General features: G+C 36.5%; 1 protein-coding gene across 2 annotated transcripts in view; it reads left to right on the top strand.

The window, feature by feature from the left end:
* The window catches only part of SKAP1 (src kinase associated phosphoprotein 1), a 274,756-nt gene that overhangs the window by 97,155 nt on the left and 153,942 nt on the right, over nt 1-23,659 (top strand). The gene's annotated exons all lie outside the window — the stretch shown is intronic.

Here is a 23,659-nt window from a genome sequence, read left to right as displayed (position 1 = left end):
TGTGGGTTGTGAAGACTGTTTAAACTTTGTTTTGTAAGGAAGTAGACAGCTATGGAAAAATGTTTAATGATGAATTGACGTGGTCAGATCTATGTTGGGAGGAAGGAAACATTGGAATCAAAGTTAGGAGGCTCTTGCCATGGTGTTGGTGAGCTGTAGTGAGGACCTTTTCATGTCACTAGCAGAAGAGGAAAGCAGGTGATGGACTGGAGAGAGCATTTCTCCTTTGATGAAACAGAAAAATGAATTGCAAACCAAAGGTTATTGTGGAATATTATTCCTTGAAAATTTTTTTAAATTTGGGTGGCTAATCATCTGTCTGGAATGAGTTACATATTTATATCTAGGAATGTAAGGAATTTGGCCCAAATGATTTCTTGAGGGACCATTCTCTGCTTTTGGTTAAATAGAAAACATGTACCAGTGGGTAGCTCCCTCTACAGTCTAGTTGAATTGTTGATTATTTAAGTCCCTTGGTTTTTTTCCTCTTCAGTCTGTCTAGACAGCTAATTATTTTTATGATTGGTATGACATTCTCAAAAAAATACTGAAGAAATTCTGAGACCTCACATGCCAAGGTTCTCGTTGTCTGGATTCCTGCCACTGGATTGGGTGGCCTAAGCTTAAATACACAGATTTCCACTAGAAATAGAAAACATTAGATGTGTAATGAGTTCAGTAATTACTGCCTTCTACTCCTCCCTGGTCAGCATGATAACAGTTGAATGAGTTTTTAAGTATCTATGAATTGTATTTATTACTGCTCTTTCCCCCCAATTTTATTGAGGAATAATTGACAAATATAATTGTATATGTTTTAAAGTGTACAGTGTAATGATTCCATATACATAAACATTGTGGAACATTTACCAAAAATCAAGATAATTAACACACGTTCATTATCTCACTTAACTCTCTATTCTCTCTCTCTCTCTCTCTCTCTCTCTCTCTCTCTCGTGTGTGTGAGAGAGATGAGAATGCCGAAGGCCCACTCTTAGCAACTCTCATGTATACAATACCATGTTTTATTATTGCTCTTTTAACTCCCATTATTACTGATAAGAAGAAATGCTTTTTCTTTTGATAAAGTTTGCATGATTTTTTGTTTCTTTTGCTTAATAAGATTTAAAAGAGAAGCTTATTGCCTGGCCAGGGGGTGGAGCAGTGGACAGAGTGTCGGGCTGGGATGCAGGCCCAGCTTTGAAACCTCAAGGTTGCCCGGCTTGAGTGCAGGCTCATCCGGCTTGAGTATGGGGTCGCTGGCTTGAGCATGGGATTATAGACATGACCCTGTGGTTGCCGGCTTGAGCCCAAAGGTCACTGGTTTGACCAAGGGGTCACTTGCTCTGCTATAGTCCCCAGTCAAGGCACATATGAGAAAGCAATCGATGAACAGCTAAGGTGCCGCAACAAAGACTTGGTGTTTCACATCTCTCTCTCTGTCCTTCTCTCTGTCTCTGTCACACAAAAAGAGAAACTTGTTTTCTTTTTATACTACAGTAACTATTTCTATTTTTAAGAGTTACAAAGTTCAGCCCCAATAATTTATTTTTATTTAACATTTAGAAGTATGCTAGGAACTATGAGTTTCTATTATGTCCTAGGTTTTTATAGCAATCTCATATTCCATGAATAGTAAAAGAAAATTTTACTTTTGAAGGATATCCTTGTCTAGAAATATCAGTGTAAGTTTAAGGAAATATTATTGAGTTATTTAGATCTTAGAATTGATTTAGAGGCTTTTTAAGGTATACAGAGAGCCAATAGGATTATTTAATTCATACTTAAGGCCAACTTTTTTTTCTGATGACATGTTCTTAAATTATTACTTGTTCTTAAATTATTACATGGACTTAAATTATTATTTGCGGTTTGTGAAAGACTATGTTCTACTATAATTTACATCATTGACAGGAAACTCTTCTTTCCTTTTGGCTTGATTTTTTGTTTCTAGGTTATCTTGTATACCTTTGGATCTTTCATCTCTTGAAACATCCAGTAATTTTTCTCCCCAGTTTTTTCACCTGTTGATTACTGGAAAACCTGGGAGTATTTGTCCATCTGGTAGATGGTTTTTATATAGGGGACATTTTAGACACTTAGTCATAAGCTTAGCCATCAAAGCTTCAAATCTTCAAATTTTTATTAAAAGAGAAGAACCATCTCAAGAACAATATTCAGATTTTTAATATAACTGTTCTATTCAAGTTGCGGCATATTATCATTGACCACCATGATCTGTTGAAGTTTCTAATGTCCAGAGTGCACTGATGACGGAAATTATTGGCTTCTCCAAGTTTGTCATTATTTACCCAGTTGGGAAAAAGTGTCACCTATTCTTTCATATTAACTTAAATATCATTCTAGCCTGACCTGTGGTGGCGCAGTGAATAAAGCATCGACCTGGAATGCTGAGGTCGCCGGTTCAAAACCCTGGGCTTGCCTGGTCAAGGCACATATGGGAGTTGATGCTTCCAACTCCTTCTTCCCCTCACCCCTTCTCTAAAATGAATAAATAAAACCTTAAAAAAATATATCATTCTAGCTCTCATTCTTAAATTGGCTATTCCAGGGCCATGGAAAAGGTGTGGCCGATGATGATCTTTCCCAAAAAGGACTCCTCTGGAGGGGAGAGGACCTTGGGCTTTATGGTTGAGGTGCTTCTGTAACGGACATTTGAACCTGCGGGGGACTGGAAACTCCTGAGAAACAGCTCTGGTTTCACACTCCTGATCGCCTGCCTGCCTTTTGCCATTCCAGTCTATTTATTTATTTTTTTCACTCTGTCGGAAAACCATCAGTAACAAAGTCCAACAGTACATTAGTCCGAGAGAACTTCTATCAAAAGGTTATTTTTGCCTAACCAGGCAGTGGCGCAGTGGATAGAGCGTGGGACTGGGATGTGGAGGACCCAGGTTCGAAACCCCTAGGTCGCCAGCTTGAGTGTGGGCTCATCTGGTTTGAGCAAGGCTCACCAGCTTGAGCCCAAGGTTGCTGGCTTGAGCAAGGGGTCACTCGGTCTGCTGTTGCCCCCTGGTCAAGGCACATGTGAAAAATCAATCAATGAACAACTAAGGAGCCACAACAAAGAATTGATGCTTCTCATCTCTCTCCCTTCCTGGCTGTCTGTCCCTGTCTGTCCCTCTCTCTGTCTCTGTCACAAAAAAAAATGGTTATTCTTATCATTCTGTTATTTATCATCTCCTGCAAACATTAAAGGTTTGTTTCTCCTTTTTATTTCTACCTCAAGATAAGCATTTATATTAAATTGAGAATACTCAAGTCTTTGAAAACCTTGAAGCTAATAATAGAAAAACCTTCATTTTTAAGAAAGCAAAAGATTTTTAAAACATCAGTTGCTAGTACCAATACAAGCATTTGTGTTATACCTACATAATTCCAAACCGCTGGGAGTCTAATACTGATAATGGTGACAGCAAATTGTGAAAGTAGTTTAGTGTGTCAGAAAAGTCAAGTGAATGAAGATAGTAGCCTTTTAAGTGGGACTTCTTCAGTGGGCCACCCAGCATGAAATCAAAGTGAGCCAGCCTCCTGCTTTGGGTAGAAGATAATTGCTATCTGAGGTCAAAAAGAAATGATGTTCTTGATATAGAATTGCACCATTAGGTGTCTTATTGGATTTGGGCTGGTGAGAGTAGAGCTCTCCTCTGAAACATCTGTTCACTGTCAGGGCAGCATGGCAAAAGGGATGGACCAGTGGTCTGTTTCAATATGGCAATTTCTACATAAGAATATGGAAACACAAACGCCTTCCTAGGCCATTATGAATTATGGTGCTGTATATGAAACCTGAAAATCATTGTTTTTGCTAATGTGTCATACTGCAAGCGCTTTTTCCCTTCTCTATTGCCATGAGATTTTTATAGTACCATGCTTTTTAAACCTCTCCTTTTTATTGACAACTGTATTTTGGATTATTTTTCTCCCAGACCTGTTGATTACAATTTTTTTCTTGCTTGAATTCCATTTTGTTTTATCCTTGAAGTAATTTAGATTCTATTTCTACTCTACCCTTTAATTTCTTCTGTTTTTGCAGACTTCTATGAAACCTTCTAAGTGCATGTCTCATGAGAGCTTAATATTTGTCCTGGTCTTGGTCATTAATAAGCATAAAACAAACAAGCATCCTGAGAAAGTCAACTAGATTATTTTTTGAATTGTTATAGTTATTATATGACTTAAAAGGAGAGCCTTTTAATCCATAGGAAGGTATATATATATAATTATATATTCTCTATATATAATCATAATAGTTATAAAATAAAAATAAACCTAAAGAAGTCATTTATTTCAGTCCCTTTAATTTACAAATAATGATACTAATATGCAGAAGCATTAAGTCACTTGTTTATTACTATTTGTTTTCAAGTTTTAATCTAATTTTTAGTACATGAAAATTATTCATGTCCAAGTATATTTGAGTTTCACTTAAAAGGAGATTATGTGGACATTTCATATGTCCATCTGTTGGTCTAAGGATAAAATTATACTTTGCTTAGTCCAAACATTTAAGCAATTTCATTTTATCATCCTTAAAATCATTCCTATATGATTTTATAATTATAACTTGAATTCTTAATTTAATTCAATATAATATATCTATTAAGCATTCTTATTTTAAGTGTCATATTTGTGATATTTCAACTTCTGTTTGGGAATTGACCTCTGAAAAATGAAATGAAGGTCATCTAGTACCTTAAGTTTAGTTTCTATTTGTGTTCATCATTATTTTATTAACATTGAGATAGTGTTTTCCTCTATTATCATATAAGGAATTGGTCATTTTTCAAAGATTCGTTTCCAGTGAGAGTCTTTCTTCTTCATTCAGCCCTGTCAACAGATGAACGCCCATGAACATCCATCTGAGTATAGAGTCAAGGATCATAGTTCAGGGTGGTTCGAAGGGGCTGGCACCCTTCACTCCCGCATGAACAGCTGAACCTCAGTTTGTCATGACAGGATGTGACTGTCAGCTCCACCCATAATCCAGGGCTGAGCACCTGCTACATGTTGAATGTGGTGAGGGGTAAAAATAAATGATTAGATTGGGATTTTTTCCTGCAAAGGCTACTAGTGAGAGAGGACCTGTATGCAAATAAGCATGGTACAAAATAAACAGTAATATGTACAATAAGAAATACATTTTAACATTAGGGAAATTGAGAAAAGAGAGAACTGATTTTTAGTTGAGAGTTTAGCTAGGAATTCATCAAAGTTTGGTGGTTTCTGTTATGTGAACACTTCTGGGATTCATTTTCAAATGAATGGCAGTGGAATGTTTGTTTGCTTTGACAATTTTTCATTCATTCATTATTGAGTACCTACTGTGTGATAGACCTTAGACTCGGATGTTGAGCACACAGATGAAACTGACAAAATCCCTAGGCAGATGGAGCTTATGTTTTACTGGGGGAGATATATAGTACAATGCCAGGCCATGGTATATACTCTTAAATAAGACAGAAGTCTGGAGGACCCAGAGATAGAAAATGGCTAAACACGGGTGGCAGTGGGACTGTTTGAGACAGGTCACCAGAGGAGGCCTCTGAGCAAAGACCTGAATGAAGTGAGAGTTCAAGCTTTCAGTGATCTGAAGTATCGATAGGAGCATTCCAGGCCGAAGGAACAGCAGATGCAAGGCATGGAGGTAGAAACCATCTCAGAGAGCTCAAGGGATAGTTAAGAAACCTGTGTGGCTAGAGCTAATTGAGAAAGACGGAGTGGGGAAATGAGGTTTAAGGGGCAGAAAGGACTAAATCCTGGAGGGCCTGTGAGCCATAGGAAAGTATGATATTTGGATTTTATTTGCATATGATGGCAACTAGACATTTTAACAAGAGATTGGCATGATATAATTTATATTTCTAAAAGATTTCTCTAATTACTCCTTGGAGAATTGATTATAAGGAACATAGGTGTGAAAGAGGGAAGACATCAGAGTGAGGTATACTAAATGATCCGCAGCAGATGGGAAGAAAATATTAGAATGTGTGTGAGTGTGTGTATGTGTGTAAATTTAAGCTTTTCTAATATTAATGGTTTAGTGGAATATATGTATATAATTTATAAATTAATATACATATATTTTGTGTCTAATAAAAAGTTACAACTGGAGCAATCAATTTTTAAAAGTTTAAAAACCACTGTTTTAAGTGAGAGATGATGGTGGCTGTTAGTTGGCTTCCAACATCTTTCCCTTGGAAGTTGTAATAATCATTTTTTATGTGCTTTTATTCCTTTTCTTATCACTGTGTAGCAGTGGCTCTTCTTGCCATAAAAACGAGCATGCACAGGCAAGCACACATGCACATTTGCATATAATTTCAGGTGTTTACAGACACCACATTAAGAATCTCGACTGGAGAGGATCACTTCACAGTACCCCCCACCCCATTTGTCCTTTTTGCTCAACACTGTGCTCTAGCATTTCTATCCCTGTTTGTGTCAATCCTAAAGTTATTATATGAGTGCAGATTTTTAACTTACTTTTCAAGCTTAGAATTCTGACCTGCAAATGAGCACACATATTTTGCTGTCCTTCTGTTTTGACACTGAACTCTCTTCAGGTTCAGAATCCCAAGTCCATGATTTCTGTCAAAGAATAGGCATCCTATTTTTCTCTGTTTCCTGGCATGTTGCCTCGTATGCCAATATTAATACATATTGGTAAAGGTTCTTATGATAGCGAAACAAAAATTAGAAGCAATGTTTTTTATAAAGAGTGTGATTTTCACATGGATCCCAGCCATCTGGCTACATGTTGCTTTCACCAGGGAAGTTTTGTGACACTCATCTGTATTTCCTTGGTTATGCCTCAGGCTCTTGGACAGAAGTGGGAGTAGAAGTCGGGCATTTTTCACGAATTCTTCTGAGTTCTTTATAATTTGTACTTTTATAAGTGAAGGATGATAGCAGATTTGACCTGCCTCCTTTAGAAAATACCTAATGGCCCAGTATCGTGGGAACCCCCCAGCCTATTTTGCAATGTCTGTTCAACCCTAGCTACACTTGACATCATAAAATGTTAATCTTTTAAAGATTTGCCTCAGTGCACACTGTAATAATTTCCTACATAGAAAGTTTGCTCGCATACTTTTTTTTTTCCTTTTCCTGTTTGCTTAGACCTTTGGTTTCAAAGTATAATTAAAACTAATTGCTGAGAATAAAAGTCAGGATGCTGGTCCACCATGATGAAGGATTATTTTTGTATTGTTTAATTTTGTGAGAGAGGACACAAGTAGCACCACAAAAAAGAACAGGTGATTTGACTTCATAGGTGTATTCTTTCCAAGCCTTTGTCCTCTTCCACCTGTAATGCCTGTTAATGTTTGGAGTGATATGATGCAAACATGACATAAAGGAAAATTGACTATCATTTCATTTCTGAGTGAACATGATGACCCTAAATATAAACTATATCACAAAGAAGTGAAAACATTCTCTTCTTTGTTTATTCTTTGCTGTTTAACTTTTTACAATTCAACTTTATTTTTTTAATTGACTCAGACAAGATACTGAAAACTCTACGCTTTCAGTTTATTCCTTTTAAAAATGTAACTTGTGGTAGAGAAAAATACAAATTTTTTAAAATTTATATAGTTTCTAGTTTTGCTTTTAAAGCACACATTTAATTTTTAAGAATGTATTTCATAATTTAAGCTTTTTAATTAAAGTCTTTGAGAGTTGTAGCAGTAAACTTAGCCTTCCCTCCTGCATACATACACATGATTTCTTTTAAAAAGACAATGCCTCTGTAGTTTAAACTGATTATACTAACTCTATTGACATTGCCTGTGTCTGCTCTATAACCTGAAGTTTGTAAATTATTAGGAGAGTCTGAATCATAATAGATTGATGCTAAGAAGTCAGATAATTTTAGAACCTTGTGGGAACTTTCTAGTTTCCACTCTTTTATCTCCTCAGAAGACTTTTTCATGAAAGACAGGGATTAGTGACGACTTTCTAATGCAGAGTTAGTCTTTAGTTTTTTTGTTTAAAAATGACACTTTGAACATGTAGTGCATAATGCATTTGAAGGTCTGTTGCCAAGCAGCTTGAAACCTAGGGGGCATTGTTGACTTTGAAGGAATAGTGGGTTCAGGGAAGGGGCCAAAAGAAAACTTGAGAAAAATAGAGTAAGACTGAAAGTGTTTTATGATAATTAGAATAAAAATTGGATATCAGGACTTCACGGGTCAGCTTCTGTTCACACATTTAGCTTTCACCTTGCAAAGAAAGGGATGTATCAGGTAATTAGGTCAAATCAATGATTATATATCTTTAACTCAAGTGGAAGGGACTGTAATTGTGATGAAATTTGTCTGAAGGGGAACGCATGGGGAATCTTGTCAAAGGTCACTAGTTCAAAGGGGAAATTAAGTTCAAGGTTCGGTTCCTGTTCACCCCCCCCCCCCCACTACCACCACCAATACTGCAGAACAAGAAACCAAGCTACCAACATTTCTATAAACAAGTTATTTTATTTATTTTTGAAATAAGCAGAATATTTCCCATTCATACCCTTTCAGGGATATAGAATTAAAGAAGTTAACACCTCTTTAATGGGGTATTTTCTCCTGATATGGACAGAAAGAATACCTCTTGTATATTTCTTGCTTGTTGGTTTCTTTTGCTCTGTTGCTGATTACATACAAGACACCAGCTGCAAGGGATGCAAATAAACAGCCCATCTCCAAGAGAATACCTGACCACATGTCCCATTGTACAAATTCTTGACTCTTTTACAAGATAAAAATAAAGTATTTTAAGATTAGAGGCAATGAGGAGATGGATAAGTTGTTTGGGGCTCTCTCTCTCTCTCTCTCTCTCTTTCTTTCTTTCTATCTTTCTCTTTTCCTGAATTAAGTTTCCCCTTAAACTTGACAAAGTGGAACCAAAATTCACCCTTGTCTTGGTCATTCTTCTGAAACAAAGAGTCTATTCTCCCTTTTAATGCATGTAGAACTTCCATTAAGGTTGACCGTATAAACTCTTCCATGGGATGAAAAAAGAAAAAGCCCCCAAATCTTTTCTTTACCCTGGTATTATTTTTAAAGGACAAACAATAAGAACATAGTTTCACATAGTGGTAAAGAAACTCTGGCTGAAGAGACCAGGCCTTTAAAACCCAATGGTCTTTAAACATTCTGGATTCCATTTGTAACCTCAGTACATTGCATTCTATGAGATTGTTTCAATGAGTATTTAAGAAAAAGAAATATATACAAGGAAAAAGTATATAATTGCTTAGAACAAATCAAGAAAATCTTTGCAGGCATATTTTTTTCATCCAATCAGGTATTATATTTGCAATTTATAAAGTGACACTATTACTGACTGGAATCCAAGAAGCATAATTGGTCAAAGAAAAACTAGCCAGTCTGTTTTCTGTCCTCTACAGTGGAGCTGTGTGTGCGGACCTGCAAGCACACATGGACCTCAAACAAATAAGGCTAGCGATTGAAATAGTATTTTAATATTAAATGTGATTCAGGTAACAGAAGACAGAAATATTTCAAATATAAACACAAGTAACCAAACTCCAGATGTTTGTACCCTTCTTAGAGAAATTTCCACAGAAGCAGATTCTTGCCATACAATGGGACAAGAAGGCATTTGATGAAAGCCTACCCATATTTTTGCTAATAGATTTCTTTGTACTTATCATGTTCAGTGCTTGGATGGGCTTATTATCATGAGGAGGTTACTTCTTGAACAACTCTATCTTTCTGGGTCAGAATGCATGGGATTTCAGCCTGCAAACTCTAAAATAATTGCCAAATTTTAACAACAACAACAACAACAAAACTCTGACACAGATCGTGATTGATAAACTATTTTGGGATAAACTATTTTGGAATGAACAGGCCTGTGAGTGAAGAAGAGACAGGTGCCTCGCTTGACCGAGTAGGTTTGGGAGGGAAGGATAAAGGGCTGGGGCAAGTCACACTTTGGTTAAACTCTAGCAACTAAAATTTCCACCCTGGTAAAATGTAGAAGTTCAAGGAACAACATTGCCATGATATTAATGACCTTTGAGGGCATATAGAGTTCAGAGTTCATTTTCTATTTAACTCATCTCTTGCTGCTCCACCTCTTACCCTTCCCCCTTCCAAAAAAAAAAAAAAAAAAAAAGCAATTATTTAGGACATTGTGACATTCAGCCTGGCTAATTTTTATACAAAAATAGAAACAGTGGGAAATATAGCAGTTAAGTATTAGTAATGGACAGAACTAGGGGTACCCAATGTGGGGAGAGGGTATCTCCTGAGCAGTTCAAAGTTCATTCTTTGTTCAGAAATAATGAAAAGTCTTCAGTTATCAGGTATTTAAACCCAAATCAGCAGTTCCATATCCGTAACTTGAGCTGAGTGTTCCTCCATCTAATGGCCATGCTGCTGTCGTTTGCAGTGAGTTGGGTGACATTCGATTTGTACTCCGAGACGGGAACAGATGGGCTTTCATTGTGAGGCTCCGCCTGTATGCAAATGTGAACCGAGTTTCACCCGATCCCGGGGCCTGACCTGACCGTGCACATGCATTTACTCAACTGGCTCAGCCTGGGGGGGCGGCGAAGGGGGAATAAAAAATGGCAATCGGATAGTACCAGCGGCAGGTCAAGTTTACCATCCGTCTTTCAGCGGGACTGAGATGGCAACACAGTTATTTAGTTTCAGTGTTGATGTGCGTTGCAATAAACTCCATCATTTCACCTGTTTATGAACCCAGCCTCGTATGAGATCTCTGTGAAATCAAACAAAGCTGGCAATCAACTCTCTTGTTTCCAGCAGAATGGGAGATTATGGATTTTTTTTTAAAGCATCTTTATTTTTTCCCCCAGCCTCACAATTATAAATCAACATTTTTTTTCTCCAACCCTTTTTATTTTTTACATTGAATTCATTAATTTCATATTTGGAGGGGAACAAAACACATTTTCCCCAAATCCTTTTTGTTTCAAATTAAGAAATATGATCATTAATGTCAGAATAAACAACCAGCATTTTAGATGCCAATTAACTGTTTTGCATGTACACAGCAGTGTACAGTACCTAATAAATCTTACAATTAAATGTGCAGCCCTTCATTAGAGTGAAAATATGAACAGCTGTAATCATGCACATTCTATTGACAGAGAAAAATTTGGTTTCGTTTGTAATTTTTCACACCGGGAAAGAATGAGAGATGGGTGGAAACACGGCTATTTCTGTAACTGGGCTTTTTCTTTACATGTACAGAAGGACAAACAAACCAGTGTCTCTGACTTCAGGGATCTAACAGCAGTGATTTGCCTCAATTTTCTTCTCTCATGAAAGTAAATTTCTCTTGGGAAACATCTGAGCCTTTAGCTAGAAAACCCATAGGACAGACACCCCCAAACTGTAACAAATAACAAATTGATGCATTTCTTCAGTACATCTGTTCTTTAAGGGGTTCTGTTAACTGAAGTCTGAAACTGGCATAAAAGGAAGAGTGGCTAAGAATATAGTGAAAGTTGATGCAGGCAGCAAACACTGCTTCTGGCAACAGAAGACACCACTTCTGGTAACACATATACTATATATTGCTCAGAATGGAAAAGGGGTCTTTTGTAGTTGTATTTATGCAAGTTTGGGAAAACCAAGGCAAGTTTCCCTCAAAAAAAAAAAAAAAAAGTGCCAAATTGTCTGCATAAAGTTCTTTTCCACCACCCCTTATACCAACCTTCACTCAAGGGTGCAAGGCCAACATATCAGGACAGCATTTTCAAGCAGTTCTAAGGAATTACGTTTGAAATAATTACAAATAGAACTAAACTGTCAGAATTAGGACTAGCATTTGTCCACTAGGCACCTAGTAATAGCTGACAGAGATTATAAAGACTACAAGGGTTGCACAAGAGTATTGTAGTTATTTTTAAATGTTGTTCTCCTTTCCTTGGCTACTGAAATTGATTTGCTTATCTCACCTGCTCTCTAAATATGTATTTCTACCTATTTGGAATATATGTAGAAGGTATATGTGGATATATATGTATATATACATACTGACACATACATATGTATTTACATCTATGTATACAAATCCTTCCTTATACAAATTAAGATTTATGTGAATGCAGGGTTTTATGTCCACATAAACTTTTGCTCATGGTTGAATTATTGTAGGTCACCTTAAGTCAAGGATATCATTTATACCCTTAGAAAATTTGTTTGAGAATTGTCAAGGCAGTGCTTACCAGGGAATTAAAAAATGTTTATTTACTTTAGAAGCAAGCCACTCATATGTTCTAAGTTTAACAAGTGGCTTAACAAAGTTATATTCTGGCATGAATTAGATCCTGAAGACTTTTTTTAACATAATAAAAAATGAAAATTAAAACGTTTACAATAATATTGTAATCAAGTTATTAGATCCACCACTTATGGCTGTTTTAGTAAAATGATACATTTACTGAAGTATTATCTAAAACAAGCTTGAGATTTGCAAATCAACAGTTTCTTTTTGAAGTAATATTATGAATTGGGAAGAAATGTGTTTATATATATATATATACTTTTTAAAAGTTTTTGAGGAGGAAAAAGCCCAGACACCATCAGTTACCTCTATCAGAACATTTATATATCTAGAAAATGATACCCTTCGTGTCTTTACAAAATCCATGAAAGTTTTTTTTTCAAATGTTTGTGTCACAAAGTACTTGCAAACAAGGAGGTACTGAGCTCAAATAAATGATAATAATAACAGCAAACATTCATATGGCTCTTATTATGTACCAAGGCCTCTTGTAAGTACTTTACATACATTAACTCATTTAATCCTGTAAAAAATTCCATGAGAAATAGGTCCTATTTTTACCTCCATTTTATAGATGAGGAAAATGAAACTTGCCTAAATATCTTATCCCTGGAACAGAAAATGGAAAATGTGAGAAATTAAGACTCAGACTGTTGGAAGGACCTTCCATGTAATCAGATGAATGATTTGTTTCTCCATGCCTCTTTCATCTGTAGAAAATTATGGTATTTTCTGTAAAAATCACATTTATGAAAAATATGGGTCCTGTTTCCTAAGCAACAAGAAGTAAATATGTAATATTTGTAGTCCTTTTAAAGCTTTGCAGTAGTTGAGATCACTGTTCTTCATCTACGACATGGTGTGGGACTTCTAAGAAAATGCTTCAAAGTCCTCATGAAAACTTTCATGTGGGAGAGTTATCAGAACCAGAAAACTCAAACCCCTTTCTTACTCCACATGTGGGCTCCAGTTTGAGTGAGAATACATTGTATACTTTTCTTAAAATTTGGCCTTGTCTAGTCTGTGACTGTGTCCTTTGGCAGCAAAAGTAGATTCCTGTAGAGTGTTGCATTATTTTCCTCATTTTGTTCTAAGGTTAGTCAGTTATACCCTTGGAAGATGGTAAAAAGAAATTAGGACATGAAGATTGTTTTCTTTCTCTTCTTTCTAAAGACCAATTTGCATTTTATCTTATTGTACCAGGGTCTGGGTTGTGATCCACTTACTTCACTATGAAAATACAGTATTTATGGGTCATCATTAGCTTCTGAATTCTAGTCTGCCCGCAGCACCCTGCAAAGGTGTACACCCTGTTGGCTTGTGAGAAGGGGTGGGGAGAGCCACCTTGTGGCTGGAAGACAACCCAGCAGCCTCTAGGACCCTGGCTCTATTTTGAGTAGAAAGGAAAGATGAGCATAGAAGCCAGAGATAAATCAGAAATATCAATCACTAAATATTTGTAGAAAGTGGTAAGGGATATAAATAGAATGTATAACTACAATAACACTGAAGCTGTAGTTGTAAATATACATTATCCTCTTTAATATGACATAGAGTAGATTGAGAACTGAGAAATTATTAAGATCCCCACAAAAAAAATTGGAAAAAAGAATGAAAACATTTAAGTTAAAATTATGTTCATTTTGTAATTCAATAAAGAAATCCCAGAGACATATTTTTAAATTTAATGTTGTTTTCTAAAGCACAGAAAAAGCCCCACAGACATCTGTTTGCATACATTGTGTGTCAGGCAACATCAGATTTGAATGGAATTTATCTAAATTTTATATGCATGGCTTGATGTAAATTGAAATAAATTGTACAGCATACTCTGCGTGGACATATTGGTTTTTCCATCGCTGCTTGAACTTTTAACCCCAGGGCCTGAGCCGGTCACACGTTGACCTGTCTGAACTCTGCTGGTAGATCCAAGTGTCGAAGGCTGACCTTGCCTCCATGGCAACCATAAAGTAGGGTCCATGACTTTTCTCTCCCTTTCTCTCTCTTTTTTCCACACTCCAAACAAAACAAAACAAAACAAAACAAATTAGTATATTCTCGCACAGCCAGTGTAATCTTGAAATAGTTTTGCCAAAATGCATTTTGCCCCTAACCCAAGCTCTAAGCAAAGCTTTTTCAGCTTGCTTGTCAGATGTTAATGAAAGTTTGAAATGAAAGCCTTTATAAAATTAATGGAAAAGACCCTGAGACACATTCACTCCGCTTGTCTACGATCATAATAAAATATACTTCACATACTCATATATTAAGTAATATTGCTATAGGTATGTTACACATGCAGATAAAAATTATACTTGTGTTGGATTGCACATAATCCTTTTTAGGTGGATTTTAAAAAATACTTAAATGAGGTTTTACCAATGTCCACAGTATCCACATTAGATCTAACATTTTCCAGTGTCATAGAGCTAATGTATCTGAAAAGAGTAAATTAATCTCTCTATTGTGGGCTGTAGTCTTCATTTTAATTAAAGTACTTTTATGTTTCTGATTTGTTTTAATTTGGATGATATTTAAGTCCATGTCCTAGCAAGTTCTTATTTTGCTATCTTAATGGTAGTTTAAAGATGTTATTTATTCATCTCTAAAGTTAAAATTCTGGTTCTGTAGCCATTCATTTGTTAATGCAAGAAACATTTGTTGCCTGACCTGTGGTGGCGCAGTGGATAAAGTGTCGACCTGGAAATGCTGAGGTCGCCAGTTCGAAACCCTGGGCTTGCCTGGTCAAGGCACATATGGGAGTTGATGCTTCCAGCTCCTCCCCCCTTCTCTCTCTCTGTCTCTCCTCTCTCTCTCTCTCTCCTCTCCAAAAAAATGAATAATAATAATAAAAAAAGAAACATTTGTTGAATGGCTACCATGTCATTAACTTCAGCTCAGTACTGTGGAGTAAAAAAGAAAGTGTGTACCTGGTCTTAAGGAATTTTAGCTTTGTTGCAAGATAGGAGGTATTACATAGAAAGAGAAAACCTGGAGAACAATTAGACATTGATGACAAATGTATAACTGTTTTAAATTTGTATGCCAGCTGACAAAACAAAAACAAACAAACAAAAAAAAACCAGCATAATGGAGTGACCATTTTGGAATGGATTTAATGAAGAAAATCCTCCTATGAAGAAAATATCAGGAAAGGTGATTGTCCAGGGTTAGTGAACAAACATTCTGTTGGGTTTAAGCAGTTTCATAGAATAAGCAAAACCTAGGATGGTGTTGGTATTGTGCAAGGGTTGGTAAGGGAGAAAAGTAACCAGTAAAAATGGGCTCAAATATACCAGGAATAACAAATGTCCTTGAATGCTCATGGATTAATCTGCTATCCTTCAGATCCTGGGGTCCATATGCATGCCTCAGTTATTTGTTTCTGAAGTTGTACAGTATATATATATCAGTTTTGATTTGTAAGGGACTTTTATTGTCCTTTTTAGAAAGTATAAAGAAAATAATAGTTTCTAGAAGTTTGAGGTGAGACCTGAAAAAAGCCAATGTTTCACAGATTGCCTTTGGGCCACTCCAGGTAACAGGATGGATAGGAGAGCAAACTGATGAAACTCAAGTTCTCATTTAGAGAAGCCTTGAGTTAGTTTAAAAACAGCAACCAAAACATCACAAGAATGTTTTCCTTTGTCAGGCAATATAAAAAATAAAAAAGACAATAAAGTGTAGGCAAGGAGAATCAGGCTGTTCTCCCAGTATGCCTCTAACAAATTCTGTGACCCTGTGAAGTCACATTATCTCGGTGGGCTACAGTTTTCTTACGTACAGTAATAATAATATGTAACAGATAATGAATTATTGCTTTATACCAGGCCTAGTATTCCAAGCACTTTCACTTAATTTTCACAACAATCTTATGAGGTCAGTCAGTACCATTATTGTCCTCAGTTTATAGATCAGGAAACAGAGACACACTATCTTACTATCTTTTCCAGGATCCTCCACAAGTAGTCTAGCTTTAGATCTTATGTGCTTCATCCACTGCACCAGGGGTCAGCAAACCTTTTCTGAAAAGGACTGGATAATATGGTAAGTCTTTCTGGATCTCATAGTCTCTAGGTTACAACTGTGCCAGTCAGTATAGTGCAAAAAGCAGCATAGATAATATGATATATGAGTGTCACTGTATTCCACTAAAAATTTTTTATAGTCACTAAAATTTGAATTGCATATAATTTTAATGTCATGAAATATTATTTTGATTTTACCCACCAGTCATTTTAAAATGTAAAAAAAAATAATCTAATCCTGCAGGCCTTGCAAAAACCTGGTGGATTGGATGTGGCCTATGGGACATAGTTGCCAGCCTTTGTACTGCACTAACTATACTGCCTCTCAGATTGCAGAATAAGGGGTTAAACTAGATGGTCTTTAAAATTACCACTACTCAAAAACTATTCAATGACTTTCTAGATAGTAGGATAACCATTTTGAATTCAATACTATGTAATTAAAGAATTAAAAGTTGCCTTGGAAAATAAAGCCTGCTCATTCATTTTCTTTGGAAAAGACTGTATTTAAACTATCTCAGAAGAATGAAGAATTAACTTTGTTTAATTGATATTTTGAGAAATAATTTTATTATTATTATTATTGAGAGGAGAGGAGGCAGAGACAGACTCCCACTAGTCCTCCAACCTACTGAGATCCACCCGGCAAGCCCCGTGGACTGATGCTCTATCTATCTAGAGTGTCGCTCAGTTGTTCAGCAACTGAGCTTTTCTTAGCACCTGAGGCAAAGGCCACAGAGCCATCCTCAGTGCCCAGGACCAACTCTCTCTAATTGAGCCATGCCTAAGAGAGAAGTGAGACAGGGAGGGGAGGAGAAGCCGATGGGCATTTCTCCCGTGTGCCCTGACTGGGAATGGAACCCAGGATATCCACACGCCAGGCAGATGCTCAACCACTGAGCCAACCGGCCAAGGCCATAATTTTTGTTAATGGCTGTTCCTATCAGGATTATAGTCCTGATATCTAACTTGAGTCCCTTTTGATGCAGTGGAAGCCTACTTGCTCCACTTTTTAGATGTAATGATAAGTTTGTCCTGTCCACAATTCTACACTACCTTCTACAATGTCCACATCACCTGCTGTAGCTGAAGGTAAGAACCTCCCATTATTTTCCTAGGCGATTTATTCTTTACTTATGTAAATTGTTCTTTATTGTCCTAGCTCTTATTGTAACATTCAAAGGAATCCTTTCCAAAATGTCTTATATGCTAGAATCAGGAACTGGACAGGTTAGAGACCTTTTTTTCTGTATTTAAAAGTTAGATTTTTCTAAACTTTCACATACAAAAATTCTACAAATGTCATTATTACCTAAAATAAATGTTTTTGCAAGGGGTCATTATGCTTAACTCATAACTGCTTTAGTTGTATGACACTTTGGAATTATGATACATGTAGGAAATCATCTCTGCCTTTAAAACCAAGTAACATAGCTGATTGTGAATTGAAAACTTTTACTTCTTCTTTTAGCTTTAAAACTCACAGCCATTCCAGAGTTTACTTCTGTTTCCTTCGTATCTGTTGAGGTGATGTGATAAAAACAAATATAAAATCTCTCATACATCATATCGTGTATATTATCCTAAGTTTCAATCTTAGCATTCAAACTCCTGAATAGTCTACAAGCTGTACGCTTAGCTTCCCAGACATTCACAGTTTAGTTCATAGCAAAAATCTATCCCTCATTATTGAATAACCTTCTGTATGTCCTAGTTATGATTAATTTAGAGGCTGTATTTTATTCTCTGAAATCACCACTGAATTCCAATTTTCAAAGTCTTTTCCCTAACCTGTGTCATGTTTTCCCAGAAAACTAGTATTAGAACACTGATATCATTAATACAAAATAGTTCTGTAGCCACACAATTAGAGGAACACGTCTGCTTCCTTTATGCGTGCTCCAGATGATCTTGGAGTTCTCACTCAACAACTTTGCTCACAGAGCTGGAGTGAGACCAGATGAATAAAGAGCTCTTTTAGAGTAAAATGCTCATCTATTTATATTTCTAAGACTCTAGAGTATTACTTGACAAATTACATCAGCATTAATGTAAAGGCTATTTACAGGTTATTTGAAGGGGTTGAGATAAAATATGATTTTATCTAGGAAAATATCTAGAGAAAAGAGCCTTAAAAGGGGAAAACAGTAATAAAACAAAGAGATGCCCTCCTCTAAAGCAGTGTCACAGGACAGTGGCACCAGATCACCCACCACCTGGTAACTTCTTAGCATAACCAAAAGACAAGTTTAAAGTGACTAGCTATTGTGAGACTCTCTCATATTTCTTTGCCCATACTTTAGTTTGCCTGCATAAAAATGTTTACTGCCTTTAAAGAACTTTATTTTGAAAAGGATCTGTTTAGTGAGTAGACTAGTCAATTTTTTCCCTTTAGTTTGTACTCGTTTATTTATTTCATTAGCATTTAAATGATCTTTAAAAAAACTTCTAATAAATTTTAAGTTTTAAATTTGGGCTATTCTATATTTTAAATTAGAAATATAGAATTGCCCAAAACATAGTTCTCTCTCTTTTTTTAATCCCTGTGATTTGACATCTTTAAATCACTGCCAACATTATTATATTGGAGTTCTGTGTTTACAAATCCCTGTCCCCCCTGGACTCTGGCTCCTTGAAGGCCAAGCACAATGCCACTCCCAGAGTGTTTGTTGATCTGAACTGTTGAACCAAATAGTGACAAAGAGGGTGGATTTTGACTGAGCATTAGAATGCCATGGAGAAACTCATGGTTTCTTTCTATTTCTGATGGGTTGGCGCATTCTAAAGGAATGCTGCTAGTAAACAATGGTAACAAGTCAATGTTGCCAATTTCATAGGCATTTCACATTGCTTGCAATAAGCTGGACAGCAATGTAGGGCAGGGAGGTGGCAGTGTAACCTCAGTATACACATGTGTAAAAGAAGTTGCATGACCCTTGAGCTGTTCCTCACCACTCCTAAAGTTTCTCGGTGAAATGAGTTTGTGAGAGATAGGAGAAGGGACCTCCACTTTTTGTTAGTGAAATTCCATATATGCACATATGTGTGACACCCAAGGGAAATATAGAAGTAAAAAAAGTTTCTGCATCCCATTGATTATTCTTATGCATCTAGATCTGAAGTAAAAATATGTGTTCTTAACCTTCCGCAGAAAAGAAGCTTATTTATTAAAGATGTCTTATCAATATTTTAGTAGTGACTGGCTCAATTCCTGGTTATATTTTAGTGGATTATGTCTTGGCCACCTATAGAACTTTCTGGGAAAATGCTCAGGAAATATAGCTTATAGAATAATATAAGATATTATTACATTGTTAGTAGGTTATGTTTGGGTCTACAGGTGCCACTTAACTTGGCAAGTCAGTGTGTCTTCCATTTTCAGTTGTTGATCATTACCATTGATCATCATGATATACATTTCATGTTGGGTAGCTATTGTTGGTTTTATATATTTTAGCAACAAAATAAGATCATTTCACCATACTTTTTGGCAAATAAAAATTTAAAAGTTTTCGAATAATGCGATATTTTCTGCCTCTCCAAACCCATTAGAGAAAACCCTGATACCAACTATAGCATCTGAGGCCATAGCTAGGTTCCTAACATGGTGGAACAAGGTCAGGCTTCATGGGGATCATGAGGAAGGTTGAAAAAAATTCAGATTCAATTCAAATACTCATGGAACCTCTACCATATACAAAGAATAATGCTAGATGTTGAATGATTATAGAAGTGAATAATTGACAGTCTCTCCTCCCCTTTGTGTTTATAAGTTCTTAGATATGGAGGTTGGGGGCAAGGATGATGGGAATGCATGGAAATAAAATAAGAAGTGTTTTGCTGATCTTTTGAGGAGCAGTTCAATAGACTAGTGCCCTGGTCAGCAAACTGCAACTCGTGAGCCACATGCGGCTCTTTGGCCCCTTGAGTGTGGCTCTTCCACAAAATACCACATGCAGGCACTACCTCCATAAGGAATGTACCTACCTATATAGTTTAAGTTTAAAAAATTTGGCTCTCAAAAGAAATTTCAATCATTGGACTGTTGATATTTGGCTCTGTTAACTAATGAGTTTGCCAACTACGGGGAAGCAGAAACCTGATTTTAGGGATTCAGGGGTGAGTGAGAAGTGAGAATCTAGAGGCTGTGGGTATATGTTACTTTTAAAAAGTTGATTGATGGAAAGAAGGGGAGGGATAAGTGGTAGTAGGGAAGAAGAACTTTTTTGCTTGTTTTGTTTGTTTTAGGAGAAAGCAAGTCAGCTGATTTTCCAGCAGATGAGAAAGAATCCATCTAAAAAGAGAAGATAATAGATAGACTCAAGTCCTGAAAAATGTAGAAGTGGGTTAGATAATACTATTCAAAAATCAGTCTTAGCACAAAGGAAAGACACTCTCACTCTTTAAAGAGTTAAAGGATAGAAGGAGGTAAAGATGCAGATATATAAGGGAGGAGAATGCAAAGCCATTTGCTAAAGGTAAAAAGAGTGTGGAGTAAGGGATTACACCAAGGATTAGGGAAAATAGAGGTTGGAAGTTTACGGAAGCACTAAGGAAATAGAATAGGATCAAGAAAAGAAGAATTAGTGCTAAACAATTACTAATATACAGTGTGAACCATCTCGATCTATTCAGTAAACATTAAATGGAGAATTCATAGAGGAATAAAATGGTAAAAGTTCCTAATTCAGCTTTATTGTCAGGCTCAGCTCTTATTGCTCTCTCTTGGTATAATGTGAGCCATAGCCTTTAGTCCAGGGGTAGTCAACCTTTTTATACCTACTGCCCACTTTTGTATCTCTATTAGTAGTAAAATTTTCTAACTGCCCACTGGTTCCACAGTAGTGGTGATTTATAAAGTAGGGAAGTAACTTTACTTCATAAAATTTATAAAGCAGAGTTACAGCAAGTTAAAGCATATAATAATAGTTACTTACCAGGTACTTTATGTCAGATTCTCTCTAAGTTTGGCAGAATAAATCTTTATAAAACAACTTACTATAGTTAAATCTATCTTTTTATTTATACTTTGGTTGCTCCGCTACCGCCCACCATGAAAGCTGGAACGCCCACTAGTGGGCGGTAGGGACCAGGTTGACTACCACTGCTTTAGTCCATGGAAAGTCACATATGATTTCTTGTTGAGCTGCCCTGAATCTTGGCTTACCTATGATCCCTATTGATACCAGAACCCAGCCCTAAAGAGGTGTCACATTCACAGAAACACATAAAGAGTAAGCATTTCAGTCCCCCAAAATATCTGAAGTATAATTTACAAGGCAACTTTTCTCTACTCAAAATCCCGACAGTCCCCTGGAGCCTTCGCTGTCCTAGCCCAGAACTCTCAAACATGCCATTCTGCCCTGATACTCAACAGTACAGAGTGGAGAGTGCTTCTTTGCTGTCCTCTACTATGGATCTGAGTGGCCACTGCCCTTTGAACTCTCTTCTCATTCTCCTTATTCTTCCCAAACTGTATCACAAAAAGCCAAGACACTTGTCTGAGGATGGCAGAGCCCTCCTTGAATGAGGGCAGACCTAGAAAGGAACTGAACCAGTTAAATCAGAACCTCTTGAGCACCTTAGGGGTAATAATAGGCTAGGAACACTCATCGTTGAGAGCCATTGTCTGCTGACAGTGCAGCTGCATGGTCTCGCCTTATCTTGAGGCAATGATCTCAAATATGAGTCATAGTTCTGGACCTGCCTTTCCTCTTACCTCCTACATTTGAAACTCTGCTCTAAACTTCAGCCTCATAGGATTATTTGTCATTCCTCAGACGCGGCCCTGTGCCTTCCACCTGGAATGCCTTTCCCACCCTTTCCGGCCCCCCACATTTTACTAATCTTTCAAGGCTCTATCCAAACTCTTCTCAATGTGGCTTCCTACTTGTCCCAAGTTAGATTCAACATCTCCCTGTCTTAACATTTTACATGATCAATAACTCTATTATAGCTATTACCACCACTTGCCTTGCTTTCTATTACTTACATGTGCTGGCTTCTCTAACAGACTGTGATCTCCCAGAGGGTACAGGTTGTGTCTTAATGAGACTACTCACAACATTAGGGGATATTCCAAAATGAATATGAAGCTATAAAATATCTTCTAATTTTTGTGAGCAGTATACTTTTATATTTCTTACAGCTTTTAGCACATAGTAGATATTCAATAAGTGTTTGTGAAATTGAAGCCCTCAAAATGTGCTCCAGTCTTTCAAATTATGCATCTATATATTTGTCATATCCTAAAAACCTTCAAAGAACCTTGAGATAATAGCAGTCTCTTGTTCTACAGTGTTTCTTAATGTGTCACAGAGTGACCACCTCCCCTGCTTCCCCCTTCCCTGATATCTGGAGGTTTTCCTCCTTTAGACACCAGAAATACTAAGGGTGGAAACCAGTATACCAGATAGATCCAAGATAAATGTTTACTTCCTTCAATATAGCTTATGAGTAAAAAAGGCAAATGCTGGACAGTACACTGACACTGCAAAGATAAATGACAGAGACAGGAACTTTAGAAAAGGGAACAGAAGCAGTCAACAAGGACATGCTCCATTGTGTGTGATACAACTCAGGGAAGAGTAAATGGCAGAAAAACCAACCACATAAGAGTTCATTTCCTTTTGACTACTGAAATATGTTTATGCTCAGATGTCAACAATCTGTGATCACCCACATGAAATTAAAATGCTGTGTATATGGTACTTTTCATCCAGAGAATCCCAAGGTAATTTATAAATTATAAATATAAATGTTCCTTATGGAATGTCCCTGATGTTCTCCATGCACAAAATGTAGCTCTTGACAGCCCAAATCTCCCTCATCCCCACTGTACCACTGAATATTTAAACATTTTTATCAGATCACATTCTTTTGCCTTTAAAAAATCCTTTATATTGAAAAGTCTACAATTTACACTATTTGTCTTCTAACATTTGCTGCATCTCTCCTACCCACTCCCCTTCCCCCACTAACATGGAAAGTGAATTCAATTAGATTTAAGACAAAGAGTAATTGCATTGGAAAATAGAAAAAATATCTCATCCGAGAGTGATTAAGCTCTTTACCTTATAGAGGAACTTTAACTCTTTCAGGAAAACAGGATCCCATGTAATAAATGAATATAGAGGTTTTCCAAATCAAAATATAGTGTCTTGAATCTAATTCCCAGTCATCAGAGAGCTCCTTACTTCAAGGGAATAGTATACTGTTTTAAGGTGTGTAAGAAATATAAAATAAAGACTAAGTCAATTAAGGGTTTTAATTTTTTAGTATCTTAAAATCTGTAACTTCTTCTAAACTCTTAGACTGTGGTACGTGAATCTAAC

Source organism: Saccopteryx leptura, chromosome 2 (assembly GCF_036850995.1).
Source record: "Saccopteryx leptura isolate mSacLep1 chromosome 2, mSacLep1_pri_phased_curated, whole genome shotgun sequence".
NCBI classification, from domain to species: domain Eukaryota; kingdom Metazoa; phylum Chordata; class Mammalia; order Chiroptera; family Emballonuridae; genus Saccopteryx; species Saccopteryx leptura.
Note: the sequence above shows the minus strand (reverse complement) of the source record. Positions and strands in the feature narration are given on the sequence as shown.